Raw genomic sequence first — 20418 nt, 5'->3', positions numbered from 1 at the left:
AACCCATGTCTGTCATACCGACCCTGTTTGAGGACAGTGACTGTGATGAGGAGTGGGAACCCCCCCGTACCTCTCCCACCTTACCAGGGGCCAAGTGCACCCAGTGCCCCCAAACCCCAATGATGGCTGCTCGGGTAAAACAGCGGGACAGGGAAGTGGGGCTGCCACTTTACCATGTGATCCTGAAAGGGAATACAGAGGTTTATTCCGAGACAGGGAGAGAAGAATCCAATAAAACCCCAGAGTTAATGGCTCCACAAGGACAATTCCCACCTGAATGCTGCCCAATCCACGAGCAGGAGGAGCGACAGCCCTCAGTGATACCTGTGTATGCAACCTAGAAGCCTCAAGAAATGATAATGATCATGAATCAGGCCCCAGATAGAAAAGAAAATCCAGTACAGTGTGTCCGCAATACAAAAATGTTTAATGCGACTCCACAAGATTTATTCAGTCTCTGCTGCATGATTCTCTCAGCTGCTGAGGGCAGGAAATGTAAGGCAGATTTGAGATACCAAACCTATTAGGAGTTACGGCGGGAAACCATAATGAGAATGAACAGACAGACCAGATTATTCAAGCCTTGGAAAGGGCTCTCCAGCAACCTGTAAACATCACTAAAGTACCTGAATGCAAGCCTAACCCTGGGGAATCAGGACCAGACTATTGGGAGTGATTTGTGGCCTGCTACGGCACCTTCGCAGGAGACCAAGCCTTTAATAATGGGAATCTGTCCCGCCAGTTTAATGCCCTACTGTTCTATCGCTTACCAATATAGATAGCCAAAACGATTAAAAATAATATGGATTGGCCTGACAATGACCGAAATCGAATGCGACGAGCTTTGACATATCATTGCGACCCGACTTTCGAATCCCGATCAACCTTGAAGGGAACTAATATTAAAGGTGTATATGTTCAGTGGAAAGAAGGATGCGAGTGGGCTATATCTGGGGATCAGAAGAAATGAAAGCTACCACGGGACAGGTGGGGAAGACAACCCGCTTAGAAATGGACAAGCAAAGATGCTTCTTACTGTGATTTCCACCCCTCAGAAAGAGCCCAATGTAACATTGCAAGTTGCTGGAATTCCAGTTCCATTTATGATTGAATGGGGGCAACCACAACCACTCTCGATCAGGAAACAGTAACAGAAAAGGGATTCCAGCTATCAGACGCAACAATCACTCTGTCTGGCTTTGAAGGCATAGGATGTACGTGTTAACATAACCAGCTTCTGCAGGTGGAATTCCAGGGGAACCAGTGTGAGGTTTCATTCACAGTCACCACCAGTCGGGGGTGTAATCTCGTAGGGAGAGACTTGCTCTGTCTGTTGGAAGTCGAGAGCCTATGCACAGACAATGGTATCACCCTGCAACTAGCGAACAACCGACAGCTTCCCCAATTTCTGACCCCCCCCCCCAGTGGTGGGCACAATCTGGACTCCACTGAGTTTGAACCCCACCTGCCAGCGGCCGACTCTCATGTGACTCTGTACTTTGACTCTACGGGGTGCTCATCCGAGGAAAGCCATATTTATGCACCCCTCGAGGGACAGAAGTTCCCTTTCACGGTGCTTGGACAGGTTAAAGGAAGAGAGGGCAGTTCATTACTGTCCGAAGTTCTGGATTTCCTTTGGGGACAGACAGGACTGGTGGTTCCCCATACCAGCATCAGGGTTTGCCCTGGGTTCCTTGCCTACACCCTGACAAAACAAGCCTCCTGCACGAAAGGAGACTGGCAAGATTTCCTGTGGGCCAACTCCGATACTTGAAGGAGTCGGAAGTGAAGACGGGACATCTAGTAAAACTCTCTTTTAATATTGACAAAATCCAAGATGGTGTACCACATCTCTGGGCAATTTCAGGCCATGAAGTTGGCCGCACCAACTGCCCCCTGTCTGGGTCACAGTGAAAGAAGGACAGACTCTCCCATCCATTCTGCAGTACTCCCTCAAGCCTGAGGCAACTTGTTACGAGGATGGAATCTCTTTTGTGGATCCAGCAGGGAAACGATGCGATAGTGACGGACAGTGAAGTAATTGAACAGGCCTCTTTTGAAGCAGCTGTCTCCACCCAGAAGGCTGAGCTGTTTGCTCTGACTCGTGCCTGTATCCCAGCAACAGACAACAGTGGGAACGTTCACACAGACTCCCGTTAGGCATTTGGAATTGTACATGACTATGGGGCTCTCTGGGAACATGGGGATTCCTGACTTCCTCTGGCCACCCCATTAGTAATGTCACCTTTGTAAACAACTTACTCACCATTCTACAGCTACCTCGAGTTTTGGCTATTATTAAATGTGCAGCCCACGCCCGCATGTCTAACCTGGTCACTGCAGGCAATGCTTTAGCAGGTTAGACAGTGAAAAGTGCGGCACAATCCTCGGTAGTTGTAGTCCGCTCGGGTTCCCGTCAAGCAATCCTCCGTGACTCAAGCAGAACGGGTTTGCCAGACATGAGGGAGGTGCGTACTTTTCAGGGGGACGCCTCTAAGGATGAGCGCAAACTGTGGTCCCAGATGGGGTTCCAGAAAGACCCCGATCTAGGTTTTTGGATCACCCCAGTGGGACAGGTCTGGGTTCCTACACAGTTTTTACCAACATTGGTCAATTATGTAAATAACTGTACACACTTGGAAAAGGAGGGAATGGTTGGTAACCTGTACACTGCACATTGGGTACGACTCCCTTGACAGGTGAAACTTTTTCGAGTCTACAAGTTGATTTCATTGAATTGCCTAGAGTACATTGCTATAGATACTGCTTAGTTATTATAGATGTGTTTAGTAGATGGGCTGAAGCTATTGCAACTACCATTAATACTGCTGTGACTGTTGTGAAGGTTTTATTACGGGAAATAATTCCCAGGTATGGCCTGCCAGAGATGCTGAGCTCTGACAATGGCCCACAATTTGTGGTGAAAGCCAACGAAGGAGTATGTAACAAATTAGCTATCAAGCAACAATTCCACTGTGTATACCACCCACGGGCCACTGGCAGAGTGGAAAGAGCCAATGGCACTCTGAAGAGTAAACTGGCCAGACTAACAGCGGAGACTGGACTCACTTGGTTGAAGGTCCGACCAGTCGCCCGATTCCACACGAGGGTTACCCCACAGGGGAAAACAGGGTTGTCACCAGCTGAAATCATTTACGGACGGCCCACGAGGACACCCTGGGAACAAAGTCTCAGGATTAAAGGCTAAATGAATAAGAATAAGGAACCTTGGTTCTCGAGGGAACTCTGATAAAGAAAAAGAGAGATGTATGACATGTATAAGAACCAGGGAGCAAATAAGGTGCTTGAGGAGTATAAAAAGAGTAAGAAAATACTTAAGAAAAAAATCAGGAGGGCTAAAAGAAGACATGAGGTTGCTTTGGCACAGGGCGAAGGATAATCCAAAGAGCTACATCAGGTATGTTAAGAGCAAAAGGATAGTAAGGGATAAAATTGGTCCTCTTGAAGATCAGAGTGGTCGGCTATGTATGGAATCGAAAGGAATGGGGGAGATCTTGTTTTTGCATCTGTATTTACTAAGGAAACTGGCATGGAGTCAATGGAAATAAGGCAAACAAGTATTGAGGTCATAGAACCTATACAGATAGAAGAGGAGGAGGTGCTTGCTATCTTGAGGCGAGTAGATAAATATCCAGGACCTGACAGGGTATTCCCTCAGATCTTGAAGGAGACCAGCGCTGAAATTTCAGGGGCCCTGGCGGATATATTTAAATGTCGTTATCTACGGGTGAGGTGCCAGAGGATTGAAGGATAGCTCATGTTGTTCTGTTGCTTAAAAAAGGCTCTAAAAGTAATTCTCGAAATTATAGGCTGGTAAGTTGATGTTGTTAGTGGGTAAAATATTGGAGGAGTACTAAGAGATAGGATCAACAATTATTTAGATAGACAAGGTCTTATTAGGGAGAGTCAACACAGCTTTGTGTGTGGTAGGTCATGTTTAACAAATCTATTAGAGTGTTTTGAGGAGGTTACAAGGAAAGTGGATGAAGGGAATGCAGTGGATGTTGTCTACATGGACTTCAGTAAGGCCTTTGACAAGGTCCCGCATGGGAGGTTAGGTAGTAAATTGGATTAGACACTGGCTCAATGGAAGAAGCCAGAGAGTGGTAGTGGAGGATTGCTACTCTGAGTGGAGGCCTGTGACTAGTGGTGTGCCACAGGGATCAGTGCTGGGTCCATTGTTATTTGTCATCTATATCAATGATCTGGATAATAATTTGGTAAATTGGATCAGCAAATTTGCTGATGATACAAAGATTGGAGGTGTAGTGGACAGTGAGGAAGGTTTTCAAAGCTTGCAAAGGGATCTGGACCAGCTAGAAAAATGGGCTGAAAAATGGCAAATGGAGTTTAATACAGACAAGTGTGAGGTATTGCACTTTGGAAGGAAAAACCAATGTAGAACAGATAAGGTAAATGGTGGGGCACTGAGGAGTGCAGTAGAACAGAGGGATCTAGGAATACTGATACAAAATTCCCTAAAAGTGGCATCATGGGTAGATAGGGTAGTAAAGAGAGCTTTTGGTACAATGTCCTTTATGAATCAAAGTATTGAGTATAAGAATTGGAATGTTATGGTGAGGTTGCATAAGGCATTGGTGAGGCCGAATTTGGAGTATCGTGTGCAGCTCTGGTCACCGAATTACAGGAAGGATATTAATAAGGTTAAAAGAGTGCAGAAAAGGTTTACAAGGATGTTGCCGGGACTTGAGAAACTGAGTTACAGACAAAGGTTGTATAGGTTAGGGCTTCATTCCTTGGTGCTTAGAAAAATGAGCGGAGACTTCATAGAGGTATATAAAATTATGATGGGTGTAGATATAGTGAATGCAAACAGGCTTTATCCACTGAGGCTAGGGGAGAAAAAAACCAGAGGACAAGGGTTAAGGGTGAAGGGCAAAACATTTAAAGGGAACATTTGGAGGGGGGCTTCTTCTCAACTGGTTCTGACAGAGGCATAACTGGTTCTTCTGGGCACATTCTGTCTCACTCCCAACTATTTCCTACCTTCCTTTGTGCAGGTATGTAATGTCTAAAGGACCAGTGTTTGAGTAAATGAGACTCACCAAACTTTCTCCTGACTGAATCACTGGAATCTCCGAGTCAGAAAGGTTCTCTCCAGTCGGTGCTCTCAGTCCTCGGGTTGTTTCATTGTTGCTGTTCCCTCGTCTTCAGTCGTGGTTTTTCTTCCAATAAATCTCTCACTGCAGGTCTAACTTTAACATGTAAGACAATGAAGCACATTAACAATACAACGGAGGACCAAACATTTCTGCTTAATGTTACTAGGAACAAAACTCACTGAAATTTAAACGTTGAAGGCAAATATAATGATCTCAGTGAACAATCTTTTATTGTCCCTCACATGAAATAGACAATATGGGATGAGAAGGAGCCATCATTCAGTCATGGTAAGACATAAGACAAAGGAACAGAATTAGGTGATTTGATCCATCTGGTCTGCCCACCATTCAACCATGGCTGAAGTTTATTCCAACACCATATTCCTGTCTTCCTCCTGTAACCCTGAATCTACTTAGCAATCATGAGTATATTAATCTCTGTCATAAATATACCCAAATGGCAGCCTCAATCAGACTCTGTGGCAACAAATTCCACAGATCAGACATCTTTTGGCAAAAAAAAAAATTCTCAACTGAATTTTAACAGGAAGCATCTTTATTCTGAGACTGTGCTGTCAGATCACAGACTCTCTTAACCATACGTCCCTCCACCACCGCCACCGTCCCTCTGAACTCCATCGAGCACAGGTCCAGAACCATCAAATGCTCCTCATACATAACACCCATCATTCCTGAGATTATTCATGTGAACCTTGTTAGCCACAACTGTACTGAAGACATTTCCAGGAATAACAGACAAATTGGTACCAGGATAATTGACAGGGAAAAGTTGTGCTTTCATTACTGTTCTACTATCACATGTGCTGGCGCGTGGCCAAGTGGTTAAGGCATTGGTCTAGTGATCTGAAGGTTGCTAGTTCGAGCCTTGGCAGAGGCTGCGTGTGTGTCCTTGAGCGACGACACCGGTGCCAAGCTGTATGGGTCCTAATGCCCTTCCCTTGGACAACATCGGTGGAGTGGAGAGGGGAGCCCTGCAGAGACTCTAATGGAGGCCTACAAACTATCACAGCCATTTTCATTTCCAGGTTAAAAAAGGTCCATTTCATGAAATATAAACCAAGAAATAAAAAGAAACCGGAATTACCAGAAACACTCAGCAGGTAAGGAACAGCTTACAATACAATTCAATTAATAACATTTCATCAGATTGAGTTCAAACATTTTCAGTTTTTAGTGCAGCTGCCTGATTTCCACTGTGCACGAGCACTCCCAGTACTCTTTGCTGCAGTAAAATGCTGCAGTGTGTCAGCCCGTCACTGTTCATAAACTAGCACCTCCACAGCAATGCACAACAGAACTGGGACCTGATGACTCTCCGACATTCCAAACAACAATAACTGATTCTGGAAATGACTCAGCGAGGCCAAAGGTACAAAAGAACACCTCACAATGAAGACAAGGTTTAGAAGAAAGTTTGCTGATATATAACATTGAGGAGGTGGGATACAAGGCGGACTGAGGATGACCCAGATGGTTGATGTATATCACTGAAACGGTGGGGGGGGGGGGGGGGGGTATGAGGAGACTGGACAGAGGTTGAACAAGATGAACAGATGGAACCAGGTGGGAGAAGGGATCAAGGACGATCACTGATGGTCCTCCAGCAACACATAGGTACTGAATGAATAGTACATACTATTGTACAAAAGATTCTAAAATGACAGAATTAGCAAAAATAACAAGAGCTTTGCCGGATATATTTTGACCCTCACCAGATTTTTGTCAACCCACCATAGGAAGTTTCCCATCCGGACACTTCACGCTTTGCATGGTAACTACTCTGCCCATGACTGCGAGGAACTGGTAAGACCTTTGGATCCAGATCAGCACATCACAGAAACCATTCTCCCCCCTAGACTTGCCAGTCCCTTGGTAAAGCAGGCAGTGAAATCAAAGATCCCCACAACCTGGGTCATTCTCCTTCCTCACCCACCCCAATCCGGGAGGAGACACAACAGGCATAAAGCTCCAGGACAAATGTGAGGAGCCTCAGGAAGCAAGGCGAGTTCGGGGGAAGTTAACGGGACTCAGTGACCAAAATCAGATTTCCCAACACAACATGGAGGATGCGTGACCACCCATCTGGAGATTGTGAACATGCACAAAGAGATTGTTAGTTCTGCGGTTAAATGGGAGGGGCAAATGAGATCATGTGACCGGTGAGGTCTAACACCCCAGGCATAGTCTCCAGCTTCCCAGCACTCTGTGGAAATAAACAAACTTGCCCCTCACATCTCCTCTCACCTTAAATGTGTCAGACATTTCAAACCCCAGGTAAAACATAACGTCTGTATCTACTCCTCTCATAATCTTGTAATCGTCCATCCAGTCTCACCCCAGCCTGGCTGTTCTGGAGAAAACAACACAAGTTTGTCCTGCCTCTTGTTAAAGCTCATGCCCTCTAATCCAGGCAGTTTCCTGGTACACCTCTTCTGCGCCCTCTCCAAAGCCCCGACATCATTCCGAGAATGGGGGCGACCAGAACTGTATGAAACACTCCAGATGTGGTCTAACAAGTTTTACAAAGCTGCAACACAACTTCATGAGTTTTGAACTCAGGGCTTCAACTAATAAAGACAACCATGCCATTTGCCTTCTTGACCATCCGATCAATCTGTGCAGTCTCTTTCAGGGAGCGATGAACTTGGAGTCTAAGATCTTTCTGATCATCAACACTGTCCAGGGTTTTGCATTTAACACTGTACTGTCTCATACATTCAGGGCTGCAGTGCTACCAGAGCGGAGTGCCACTCCAGCACCTCTGTAAAAAACAGTCAAAATAAACAAGCCGGAAATTTAACAACGGCCGCATATTAAAAAGAGGGAATCTTACAGAAGCGGGGGTTGGGAAGAGGGGGTGTTGGCTGATGGGGAAAAATACCACTAATAACTTTAGGATATTTGATCATTTTTGGTGAATTTTTTTATTTAGGTATTTGTGAAATTCCTTCTCGCTCGACCTGTTGTCCTAGGAAGCTGGGAAATACCTGTACACAAATGCGAGCATTTTTCTGCTTTTTCAAATGGGTACCATTGGATTCCTTGAAGAAGCAGGATTAGGCAAGGAATGATCCTGGAAATCCAAGTTTAAAAGTTGAAAACAATGAAAGAAAAATTCACTGCTCGCTTATCTTTGTCCTGATTTTGAGCAAATACACAAGCTAATCATCCAAAATCCTCTTCTACACCTAGATAAATTAAATCTTGTTTTACAAGCCAAATGGAATAAAAGACATTCCTAGGCTTTAAGCTAGTTTTACGTCATTTCAGCTATCATTAATAGTGGATCAACTCCTTGGCCTCGCTCCACCAACTGTAGTTGATTGAAAAGGGGCTCTTTTTCTCTTTGTGTTGACAGGAAAAAGAGTAATTTAGTGAGGCAATGAACGAGATGAAATGCATTTCCAAAACTCCCAAATGGTTGCTCTCCTCCCCGTTAACATTTATCACTTCCAAAATACAACATTTTCTATTCGTATAGATTCGATAATAATGTATGTAAAGATTCAAGCCTCTTCAATTTTTTATATATTTAAAGACCAAACAGGATCTGTAAAGGTTTAACCATGTAACACCCGACCTGTGAGGATATTGTGAGTATCAACACTCACAGGTACACTTCCCATCCAATCATTTCTGCAGTTGCCAACCTACCGTTTTTGAGACTAATATTCAGCAATATTCGTGGCTTTAGCAATAGTTCATCAGACGTTCTTTTTCATACTTGATTACTTGGTTCCAATTTAGGTGGCTAAAAGTGTAAAAAAAAATGAATGGCTTTATTTCTGTTATTTTTATACCTCTGAGGAACACTGCTAAGCGCTGTGGGCCCTGCTGTCTGCTTTGACTCAGTCGTATTAGTAAGGCTACATCTGTGGTGGTCCGTGGATTGCTCGCTAAAGTAAATTTTTCTCACTAACAACCCTTTGGCTTCTTAGCAAACAAAGTTATTTTACTTGCGTGATAATTATATTCTACGATAATCAGTTAAGTGCAACCGTGCAATACTTTCTCATATTATTAAATTATTATATGTTTAATTGTACCAGTTATACACTGAAATGTAGTGACAGGCTGTAATCTTGTTAATGTCTTAGCTATCACTATATTTCTGTGGAGCTCTGGAATTCACATATTTCTTTCACCTTGGTTTACTGCTTGACATTATAAGAAGCCCTATATATGTCACACCCAATTTGTGTACCTACTCATTACACGAATGGGGCAAGGAAGTTGTTCAGTGCATGAAATGAGCAGGTAGACAAATTGGGTGTCACACACGAGAGGTCATTGATAAGTCCGTGGACTAAGGTGGAACGAGTCAATTTTACAAAACCGAGCAATTTTCATTTACCTGAAACAGAAATACCGCAAAAGTTATTAACTTCAAACTTTCTGCAGAATCACTCAAAGAGTTGAACTACACGTGCAGGTCCCGAGAGTTGTATAACTTTAGGCCTTCTAACTTAGGCCACGAACTTATCAACCACCCTCCGTACAGCTCTGGCACCTAAAAAATTACCACTGCACCCCTGCTCCAGCCGTCCGGCAGAGCTCGGGCCCGGCCCTTTCCCAATGCAACCGGCCCACATTTATACAATTTCGGGATCAACCCTGACTCACCCCCGGTCGAATCGGAGAACTGCCAACAGCTACAGAGAGCAGTGCGCATGCGTTTAGCAGAGGTTTCTACGCAGCGCCACCCGTGGCCAGAGGCCCGCACAGCTCCAGCAGTCTCCAGGGGTCCATGCAGAGCCACCAGTGGCCGGAGGCGGGAGGAACAACGGAGAGGTAAATCACAAACACCACAAAGTCTGCAGATGCTGGAAATTCAGAGCAACACAAACAAAATGCTGGCGGAACTCAGCAGGTCGGGCAGCATCTATCGAAAAGAGTTTTCATTTCAACCCTCCTTCAGGACTGAGATGGGATGGGAGAAATATCTGAATAAAATCGGGGCGGGCGAGGAAATGTCTCGCTGGAAGGTGATAGGTGAAACCAGGTAGGTGGGAAAGCTCAAGAGCAGAAGAAAATAGAGTCTAATAGGAGAGGAGAGTGGAGAATAGGAAAAAGGGATGGAGCAGTGGACCCAGAGAGAAGTGATAAGCAGGTGAGAAGACGTGAAAAGTCAGAGAGGAAGTGGGAGGGAGGGGTGTGAGGGAAATTTGTTCACCGGAAGGAGAATCGATATTCATGCCATCAGGTTGTGGGGGTGGGGGTAGACAGACGGAATATGAGGTGCTGATCCTGGACCCTGAATGTAGCCTCATCTTGGCACAAGAGGAGGCGATGGGTTGACACGTCGGAACGGGAATGGGAATCGGAATGAAAATGTTTGGACATCGGGAACTCACGCTCGGAGCGGATAGTTCAAAGTTTAATTTATTATAAAGCAGTTATCCATAAACAATTCTGAGTTATTTTGTTCTTCTCCGGAAAACCACGAAACAAAAAAAGAGCATGAAAGTCGCTCCGGGAGAAAAATCAAACTCCAACCCCACCCCCGCATAAAAAAGAACGTCATCCTGATCATCAACCGCAAAACCCACCCCTCCAGACAAAAGGGAACTATAATACTGATACCCCCCCAAAAAAAACCCTACCCCGCACAACTGCGGAGGAGCCGGTGTCACCAGTGTACATGCGGCCGCATCGGGAGCAGCGGACACAACGGGCGACCCCGGAAGATTCACAGGTGAAGTGTCGCCTCAGCTGGAAGGATGTTTGGACAACGGAGAGAGTTCGGCCGTCCGGCCCTTTCACTGTGACACCCCGAACTCCACATCAAATCCGTCCAAACGAATCTGGGTGAACTTTAATTACCAATAAATATAATTCCTCTCAGCGATCAGCTGTCTGAGTGATCCCCTGACTCTGAGAGGAAGGGGTATCTATGGTCCACACTGTCAGGGTGTTGAGTTTACCAGGAGACAAAGACTGCAGGGACGAAAGGTTTTCTGTTGACTAATACACTGTGTGGGGACCCCGCTGGCAATCCTGGCGTTGTGACCCGAATCGAGACAAACACCACGCTGCCCACTCCACCAACAACACGGCACAGCCGGACACTTAGCAGGGGACTTTACATCCCACAACACTGGATTCAGTGATGAAACCCGTGATTAATGTTGTTGTCCCACTGAAAAGTCCATTAAGGTGCTTTTAAATGCCAGCGCTCGCCCATAGGTGACGTCAGACAGCTCCTCCCCCCACGCGCCTGACGTCACACATGGGCTCCCCACACCGGGATCTGCCCTCACGTGCGCGGTGTCTTACGTCAACAACGCGCTGCTGTGCTCGAGCTCCACCTGTTTAACGCCTGGGCTAATAATCACGTGACCAGCCCCTTCCCCACCGCTGTCAACAGAGGATTGAGGAGCTGCGCTACTCCCATTGGTGCGAAGCGATGTCAATCACTGGTTACAACCAGTAGCGGAGGCGGACAAGCGTTACCCCGCTGTTCGTCTCCCGCTCAAGCGCCTCCTCAGAGCGGAGAAAACCTCAATGTCCGCTTTCCGATTTATTTCCATTTCCCTCCGAGGGAAGTTGGGGCGTTTGTGAAGCGTCTCCTGCGGCCGGTGTATCGCTGAGAGGTAGGAGGAGACCACTCGGCCCGTCGTTGATGCTGGTTCCCCGGGGAGGGAGGGAGAGGGGGGATTTTATTGAAAGGATGAAGATGGTGAGAGAGGGGGCGGACAGGATGTTTGTCCCAGTGGGGACAGGAGGGGCTCATCTGTGGAAATGTCTGAGCCCACGGTGGAGTCGAGCAAAGGGATTCACCACATGGGGGGCAAACACCGGCAGACTGTTGCACTGCAAGCGGGGCCAATGGTCCGGGCAGAGTGACAATTATTTGGGCTTTGTCGAGATTGTACCTGGAATATGGTGTAAAATCCCGCTCCCCATACTAACACGGGTTATACAGACCAAAGAACAAACTGCCGGAGGAACTCAGTGGGTCGGGCAGCATCTGTGGAGGGAAATGGACCGTCAACATTTCGGGCCGAGATCCTCCCTCTGGACTGAGTGTGGACGGGAAATAGTCAGATAAAAAAGGTGAGGGGTGGGGATGGGGCAAGAGCCGGGAAGTGAGAGGTGGATCCAGGTGAGGGGGAGGTGGGAAGGTGGAAATAGTGACAGGGGTGGGTGGTGAGTGGTTGGGGCAACACGGGGCTGAAGAATATGGAAATTCCATAGAGGATTAACAAAGAGGTTAGAGAATATTTGTTATAGAGAGTGCAATGAAGATTCAACTGACTGATCCCTGGAGTGGTGGGGTCATCATATGAAGAAAGATCAAATGTGATAACCCTTTCATTTAGAGAATCGAGGACGGAGAGGTGAACATTGAAATGCACAACTTCATTACCGGTTGAACTAGGGATCCCAGTCTCTGAAACAGGGGTGGGCTGCCCGGGACTGAGATGAGGGGAATTGTTTCCACTCCGAGGGTGGTGAATGTCTCGTTATGATGAGTTTATTTAATATTTTACCAAAAGAGCCACACAGCCCTACTACCGGCTCATTATTTCAAGAAACATATAAGTATCGGGGAAATGAGAGGACCTGCAGATGCTAGAAATGGAGAGAACTACACATAAAGTGCTGGAGGAGCTCAGCATGTCAAACAACATCTCTGGATGGGAATTAACATTCCTGGCCAAGACTCTTCTTTATGACTCGATACCCACGTATCTGGAATATCAACAAGCAAAGACAATAGAAAGTAGTGTAAAATCCAGAAAACCTTTGACAAAATTTAGTTCATGGCTTAAAAAAAAAACCTGCCAAACAGAGCTCAATAGGTAACAAATACAACAAAGGCAATAAACACTTGCATCAATACCGAGATTGACTTTTTTAATGAAAATATCTTGGTCCCATTTCAATCAGTAAAATTTACAAAGACAAATAAGAACTGAAGAGACTTTAGAAAAGTCTATTTACACGAAGTCCCACTTAGATTAACGACTACCTTGGACAGAAGGAGGAACAGGAATAACACACATGAAAAAAAAAATCACACAACAGTCAGATAAAACCTAAATATATATTTTCATCAAAAATATTCAGCACTCCATGTGTGTATATGCAATCATGATAAGAAATACAGACCAGAAAGCTTTAATGAGAGGCCAACTCAGAACAATAAGTCATCACTCTGGAAGAAAACATTAACCAGTGGAATGAGTATGACCCTCCATGGGAGACATCCCAATGATCTGAGCAGACTGGATGGTGTGAAGGAAGCATCGAGCACCTGACTGAGAGTTGGAGATCCCTTCCCAGAATCAGCGGGGTTCCTTGCAGAAATGCAGGACAAGGTGTTTAAGAAAAAGAAAAAAATCTGAAATACATGGAATTCAAGCAAACAAGACACTAAATGCAGAAAATGCCAAGAGACACCAGACACAATCCAACACATTCCAGGATCCTGCAGCAGTTTAACTCAGTCTGATTACTTATGCAGGTACAATCAAGTGGCAAATGTCATTCACCAAAATCTTGCTTTAAAATACAAATGGATGAATGACCACGGTAACTTCATTAAGGCACCATAAATTCAAGCCTGATTCAGTTAAGGACATAATCTCACAATTTATATGATAATCAATACATTATTAGAGATAGGATCATCTCAAATAACCATTCAGATATAATATTACAGGATAAACAAGCAAGAATAACTCCCTCAATAGGTATAACCATTCTCAACACACACATGTGCCTCGACCAATGGGGCCTCTCACCACAGGCATTGTTCATCAGTCAGACAACAAAATTATTTTGTCTGCCAATTAACGTCCAAGTGTTGCTACTCTGTCATTCCTTGCCATGCCCCACTGTTGATTCCTTTCTCCTCATCATACGTTCTTACCAGAACCATCGTCCAGAGTCCCAAACTCTGCCCTGTGCAGACCAGCCTCTGGTTTCTGACCCTGCTCCTTTGAATATCCTACTTATGGTTTCCCATTCCAATTTAAGTCTTTAGAGGACAGTGGTGTTTCCAACAACCCTTTAGAAGCAGGGAAAATGAGTCATAATGTGGAAATAAGTTGTGATTAAGGAGGTTAACGAACAATGTCATTCTTCATCAGCCCAGAGATTAGAACTGCAGTCATCTCGACTTCTTCAGTCTGCAGAGAATTCAAGGGAAACAACAGGGGAGGATTTAAATGGACTGATGTGGAACAGATTCACTGGCCGGGTTCAGCAGGCCTGAGTACACCAGATGTGTTATAAATTCACTAAGCACCAAAGACAGAGTTTATAATAGAACTGGTTTATTTGTCACAGATGCAGAATATTAAACTCCAGCCCCATTAAAGGTGAATGTGCAGCAGAAGAAACACCTCCCATGCCCAGTGACCAGGGTGCAGAACTGGGTGTGGTGAGCAGCAGCAATAATTGCAGAGTTCAGCACCGATAGTCGGTCTCGAAATTGCATTCAGCAACGGTGATGGACAAATATCCAGCATGCAGCTCATTGAAACTATCTCCCGAGTTTGAACCTGGTAGTGTGTCACAAGTGTAACACACTGTAAGGTTTCACTGCTGATGTAACAGCCTCTCTGTAATGTTTCACTGCTGAGGTAATGGCTTCCCTGCAGCAGCAATGTTTAGGTTACGACTAGAGATAACAGGGTTTTGGAGTGTGGGACTATCCAATGAGAGAAATGTTCTTTCTTGTGAGTCTGGAAGAGAGATTTTCATGGCCTTTTGCTGGGGAGAGATGAGAAGACGTGAATGGAGAGACTGGGCCCTTTTTCTTTTTTTTTGTTTTCTTTACTAACCCTCTGGTCAAAGTAAGAATTATAAATCTTAATAGTTTAATCACATATTATGTACAATTTGTTACTTCAGGTGTCACACAGACGCAAACCTATAAAACTACCAGCAACAATTAAACACACTTGGAGTCTAGTTTTGCAGTTAACAAACAAAATTTTATTAGTAACTACTAATAATAGTGAACTTAAACCAGATAATCCAAGGGTTAGCAATGTTATGCATATAGAGGTGTGAATACAGGTTTCCCCCGGTACCTAAGGCTAGAGCGTTCCTATGAAACCGTTTGTAAGCCGAAATGTCATGAAGCAAAGAAGCAATCACCATTAATCTAAATGGGAAAAGATTGTGGACGTTCCCAGACCCAAAGAAAACCCACCAAATCATACCAAATAGCACATAAAACCTAAATTAACACTAACCTATAGTAAAAGTAGGAATGATAAAGTAGAAATATTGTATGTACGGTGTAGTTTCACTGAAAATCGGGAAGATAGTGAACTGAAATCGATTTGGAGAGAAAAAAAATCGGCACGTGCACGCATGCGTACACAACTGCCGCACAAGGCTTCACGGTCACGGTAGTCTTTCTCGGGGTAAACTCACGTATAAAGCAGTCATCATCTTTATCATAAAAGTGAAAATCCTCTTTGGTTAGCAAAAACAGGTACTAATGTAGGTCTTTCGTAACAGTGAGCTGTCGTAAAGCGAACGTCTGAAAAACGGGAGCCACCTGTATATAAAATCCAAAACCAAGGTGGTAAACAACATTGTCTTATGATGATGTGGTAGATTCAATTTAGTTCACAAGATGGGGAGGGGGGGATAATAGACTTCTCTGTAAGAAGTCGCTTGCTTGTTCTGTGTTGGTAAAGGATCATTCTGACCTTGCTTAACCACACAGAACATAAACATTAGCTGGTCAGCATAGCAACCCAGCACTTCTGCAGAAATCCAACAGCGTGTCCAAGGTCAGTCTCGGTTCTCTTTGCACTTTAAAGAGACAGTCCACAGAGAGTATGAACCCCAAGGGCAGATTACACAGGGGACACATTGCTCAGTATCCACCCAAACGAGATTCTTCAGTTTGGCCAGACTGGGGGCTATAACCCCCTCTGTTAAGCTGCCAGCACAACTGGAAGCTACATAACATTAGATGACTGAGTGAATCGCTTCCTACATTCACAGCAGGTGAATGGCCTCTCCCCAGTGTGAACTCAATGATGCACACTGGTTGTTTTGGCTGAGATTTCTTCCCAAAGTCCAAGCAGATTGGTCTCTACCCAGTGTGAAGGCGCTGGTGTGCCTTTAGGATGGATGACTGAGTGAATCCCTTCCCACATTCTGAGCAAGTGAACGGCTTCTCCCCAGTGTGAACTCGCCGATGTACCAGTAAGGTGGATGACTTAGTGAATCCCTTCCCACATTCTGAGCAGGTGAAAGGCCACTCCCCAGTGTGAACTTGCTGGTGTGCCAGTAGTTGGGATGACCGAGTGAATCCCTTCCCACACTCTGAGCAAGTGAACGGCCTCTCCCCAGTGTGAACTTGCTGATGTACCTTCAGTTGGGATGACGAAGTGAAACCCTTCCCACAGACTGAGCAAGTGAACGGCCTCTCACCAGTGTGAACTCGCTGATGTATCTGCAGATGGGATGATCGAGTGAATCCCTTCCCACAGTCTGAGCAGGTGAATGGTCTCTCACCAGTGTGAACTCGCTGATGTATCTTCAGTTGGGATAACGAAGGGAATCCCTTCCCGCAGTCCGAGCAGGTGATTGGCCACTCTCCGGTGTGAACTCCCTGGTGTGCCTTCAGTTGAGATAACTGAGAGTATCCTTTCCCACAGTCCGAGCAGGTGAACGGCCTCTCCCCAGTGTGAACTCGCTGATGTATCTTCAGGTGGGATGATGAAGTGAATCCCTTCCCACAGTCTGAGCAGGTGAACGGCCTCTCACCAGTGTGAACTCGCTGATGTATCTTCAGATGGGATGACGAAGCGAATCCTATCCCACAGTCCGAGCAGGTTATTGGCCACTCTCCAGTGTGAACTCGCTGATGTACCTTCAGTTGAGATGACTGAGCGAATCCCTTCCCACAGTTTGAGCAGGTGAATGGCCTCTCTCTGGTGTGAACTCGCTGATGTACCTGAAGTTGAGGTAACTCAGTGAATCCCTTTCCGCAGTCTGAGCAGGTGAACGGCCACTCTACGGTGTGAACTGACCGGTGTTTCAGTAACTTATATGACGAAATGAATCCCATCCCGCAGTCCAAGCAGGTGAATGGCCTCTCCCCAGTGTGAACTTGCTGATGTTCCTTCAGTTGAGATGACTGAGCGAATCCCTTCCCACAGTCTGAGCAGGTGAATGGCCTCTCCCCAGTGTGAACTCGCTGATGTACCTTCAGTTGAGATGTCTGAGCGAATCCCTTCCCACAGTCTGAGCAGGTGAATGGCCTCTCCCCAGTGTGAACTGACTGGTGTCTCAGTAACTTATATGTGGAAGTGAATCCTTTCCCACAGTCTGAGCAGGTGAACGGCCTCTCCCCGGTGTGAACTCGCTGGTGAGCCATTAGGACAGATGACCGAGTCAATCCTTCTCCACAAATTCCTCAGATGACCAGCCTCTGCCCAGTGTGAACTGACTGGTGTGTCCGCAGGTGGGAAGACCAACTGAATCCCTTCTCACTCACAGAACAGGTGAATGGCCTTGCCCAGTGTGAACTTGCTGATGTACCTTCAGTTGAGATGACCGAGTGAATCCATTCCCACTGTCTGAGCAGATGAATGGGCTCCCCCCATGTAAACTAATGGGCATGACAGTTGGTCAGATGATCGAGTGAATCCCTACCCACAGTCTGAGCAGGAAGGATGATCGAGTGAATCTCTTGCTCCACTTCTTAAATATCTGGACAGAGACAGCAAAACTAGCGTGTTGTGTTCGAGATTCCCTTAGGCAAATTCCTTGTCATTTTTAATCTGTAAAAAGATTTACAAAATCCATCAATGGGTGTAGGACAACATTTCAGATGAGATTCCTTGAGTTGTCAAGGTGTGAGCTGGCATCACACTGTTTCAGTGAAGTTTAACCCAAGTTGAAGAGAGAAATCACCTTTAACTGGGCACAGTGCTGGTATCTGGAATGACCATCAATTCCCTGATGCTCTTCCTGTCTCTTTAAGAATGAGGCATTTCTGCCGTCTCCAATCTGTGACCTGGCTCAGTTTGACTCTCTCCGTTGGTATTGTTCCCTGTTCCCACTGAGCTGCATGGGTTCCTGGCCCCAAAGTAACTGAAACACTCTCACACAAGTAGCCTGCAATCCGTTCTATGCACCCACAACTCTCAGTGTAAATAAAGTTACCCCTGACATCCCCTCCATATCAACTTTCAAGCACCTTGAAACTATGCTCCCTCACATTAGCCATTTCAGCCCTGGGGTAAAAAACTCTAGCTATCCACATGATCAGTGTCCCTCATCATCCTATACATCTGAAAAAGGCTCTAAACATAAACAAAGATATTATACATATCTTTGAGGATTTGTTGGGAATAGACAACGTTATGACAGTATAGATAGGGTGCAGGTAAGCAGCTTTTTCCACTGAGGATGGGTGCGATGACAACCATAGGTCATGGGTAAGCGGGGAAGTGAAAATTTAATGGGAACATTTGGAAAAGCTCTTTACTGAAATGGTCGTGAGAGCGTGCAGTGAGATGCCAGCACAAGTGGTGAATATGAGTTCGGTTTCACCATTTAAAAGAAGTTTGGATGGGAGCCTGGATGGTAGGGGTATGGTGGGCGATGGTCCCGGTGCAGTTAGTTGCATTAGACAGTTTAAATGTTTGTTTGGCATTGAATGGATTGGGCAAATAGCCTGTTTCCGTACTGAACTTCTCCATGTTTCTGTGACAGAAGCTGGCTAAACTTGCTTGGAAGGGAAAGATAGGAGTGACAACGGAGCAACAATGGCTGGAGTTTCTGGGAGCAATTCAGGAGCTGAGTGATCGATACATCCCAAAGAAGTGGAAGCATTGTAAAGGCAGGAAGACACAACCGTGGCTGAAATGAGAAGCCAAAGCCAACATAAAAGCGAAAGAGAGGGCAAACAAAAGAGCAAAAACTATTGGAAGCTTTTAGAAACCAACAGAAGACGACTAAAAATAAGTCCGATGAGCTCGGGGGTGGAATTATGATACTGTTGTCATTAATGAGTCTTGGTAGCACCCAACAGTCTGAGGCATTTAGAGGAACAAAATATCGGGGGCCTCAATATCTCTTGAAAACCAAGGCTCCCTGCACCAGTTACCTTTCAGCATACAAACTCTACACTCTCAAAAATGTCACTTCTGAAGGCCTCCCACTTACCAAGTACTCCTTTGCCAGAAAACGGCCTATCCCAAACCACACTTGTCAGGTCCTTTTGACACCATCAAAACTGACCTTTTATCCCCTCTGTTCTGTTCCCCTAACTAACGAATCCCCTATCACCCATTTGACTTTCCTCTGCCAGGTAATCCCTCCATCCCCAACAGTTTCGAAAGTGGCCCACCTGGCTGTTGCGTGGGATGGCAACAAGAGTACTCTGCGATGGCTATTTAACTTCATTCCCCTTCACGTCTCTCACCTAGTTTCCTGTCTCCTGCACCTTAGGTGTAACTCACCTCTCTTCATGTCATATCTATCACCCCCTCCAACTGCTGGATGATCCACAATTCATCCGTTTTCAGCTCCAACTCCTCAAAGTGCAGCTGGGTGCACATCTTGTAGGTGAGGGTGTCAGGGACACTGGAGTTCTCCCCACCAATGTCCCCTCTAATTTGTAATCACCAGTGTGCACAGAAATCTTGTACTGTGCATTCTTTTACCCAGTGACGACATGTGCACTGCGAATTTTATATAGAGAGGTATTCATTTTAACAGCCAGCAAATCACTGTAAGAACTGTGATCTCCTCTGGGCTCGATTCAGTTCATCTGCCCTCTCACACCATGTCACAGGCCTGTAAAGGGTAATGAAGGATTTTCTCTCCAGTGCTTTTGCACTTTGTCCATAAGTGGTTTGCTTGCTAAATTATGCTTTAAAAAGTCGGATTTCCAAATAGCACTCCAATTCTTCCCTCTTGTAAACTCTCCAACAACTTTTGCATCACCACAATACACACAGGTATCACCAGTTTCTGTATTGTACATAAATATTTCCCCTGAAGTCTCCCCCAATGACTGATGGTGGTGAACTCAGTGAATGCAATCCCAATGAATATGAAGGGAAGGGCAGTAGTCTGTCTCACTGGAGTCTGGCACATTTGATGTGAAAGCTACTTGTTGCCCAGGGCAAAGGTGTTGATATCATTATCTTCCAGAGAGAATGGTACAAAACATGTCGTCACGGGTTGAAAAGTCCAGAACAAGAGGAGGTGGAACAAGCAACACACACAAAATGCTGGAGGAACTCAGCAGGCCGGGCAG

At 45.5% G+C, this 20418-nt stretch overlaps 1 long non-coding RNA gene across 2 annotated transcripts; it reads right to left on the bottom strand.

Annotated features, from left to right (window-relative positions):
* Positions 1 to 3926: 3926 nt before the first annotated feature.
* LOC132389910 (uncharacterized) lies at positions 3927 to 10290 on the bottom strand. 2 transcript variants are annotated; one of them, XR_009510724.1, is made up of 3 exons: positions 9520 to 10290; positions 8820 to 8916; positions 3927 to 5237 (listed from the first exon to the last, which is right to left on the bottom strand). It is a non-coding gene; the product is annotated as an uncharacterized LOC132389910 (long non-coding RNA). The 2 variants fall into 2 exon arrangements; XR_009510723.1 differs by having other exon boundaries at positions 9789 to 10290.
* Positions 10291 to 20418: the final 10128 nt, after the last annotated feature.

Source organism: Hypanus sabinus, unplaced genomic scaffold (assembly GCF_030144855.1).
Source record: "Hypanus sabinus isolate sHypSab1 unplaced genomic scaffold, sHypSab1.hap1 scaffold_699, whole genome shotgun sequence".
Taxonomy (NCBI): Eukaryota; Metazoa; Chordata; class Chondrichthyes; order Myliobatiformes; family Dasyatidae; genus Hypanus; species Hypanus sabinus.
This window is presented reverse-complemented; position numbering and strand designations above follow the sequence as displayed.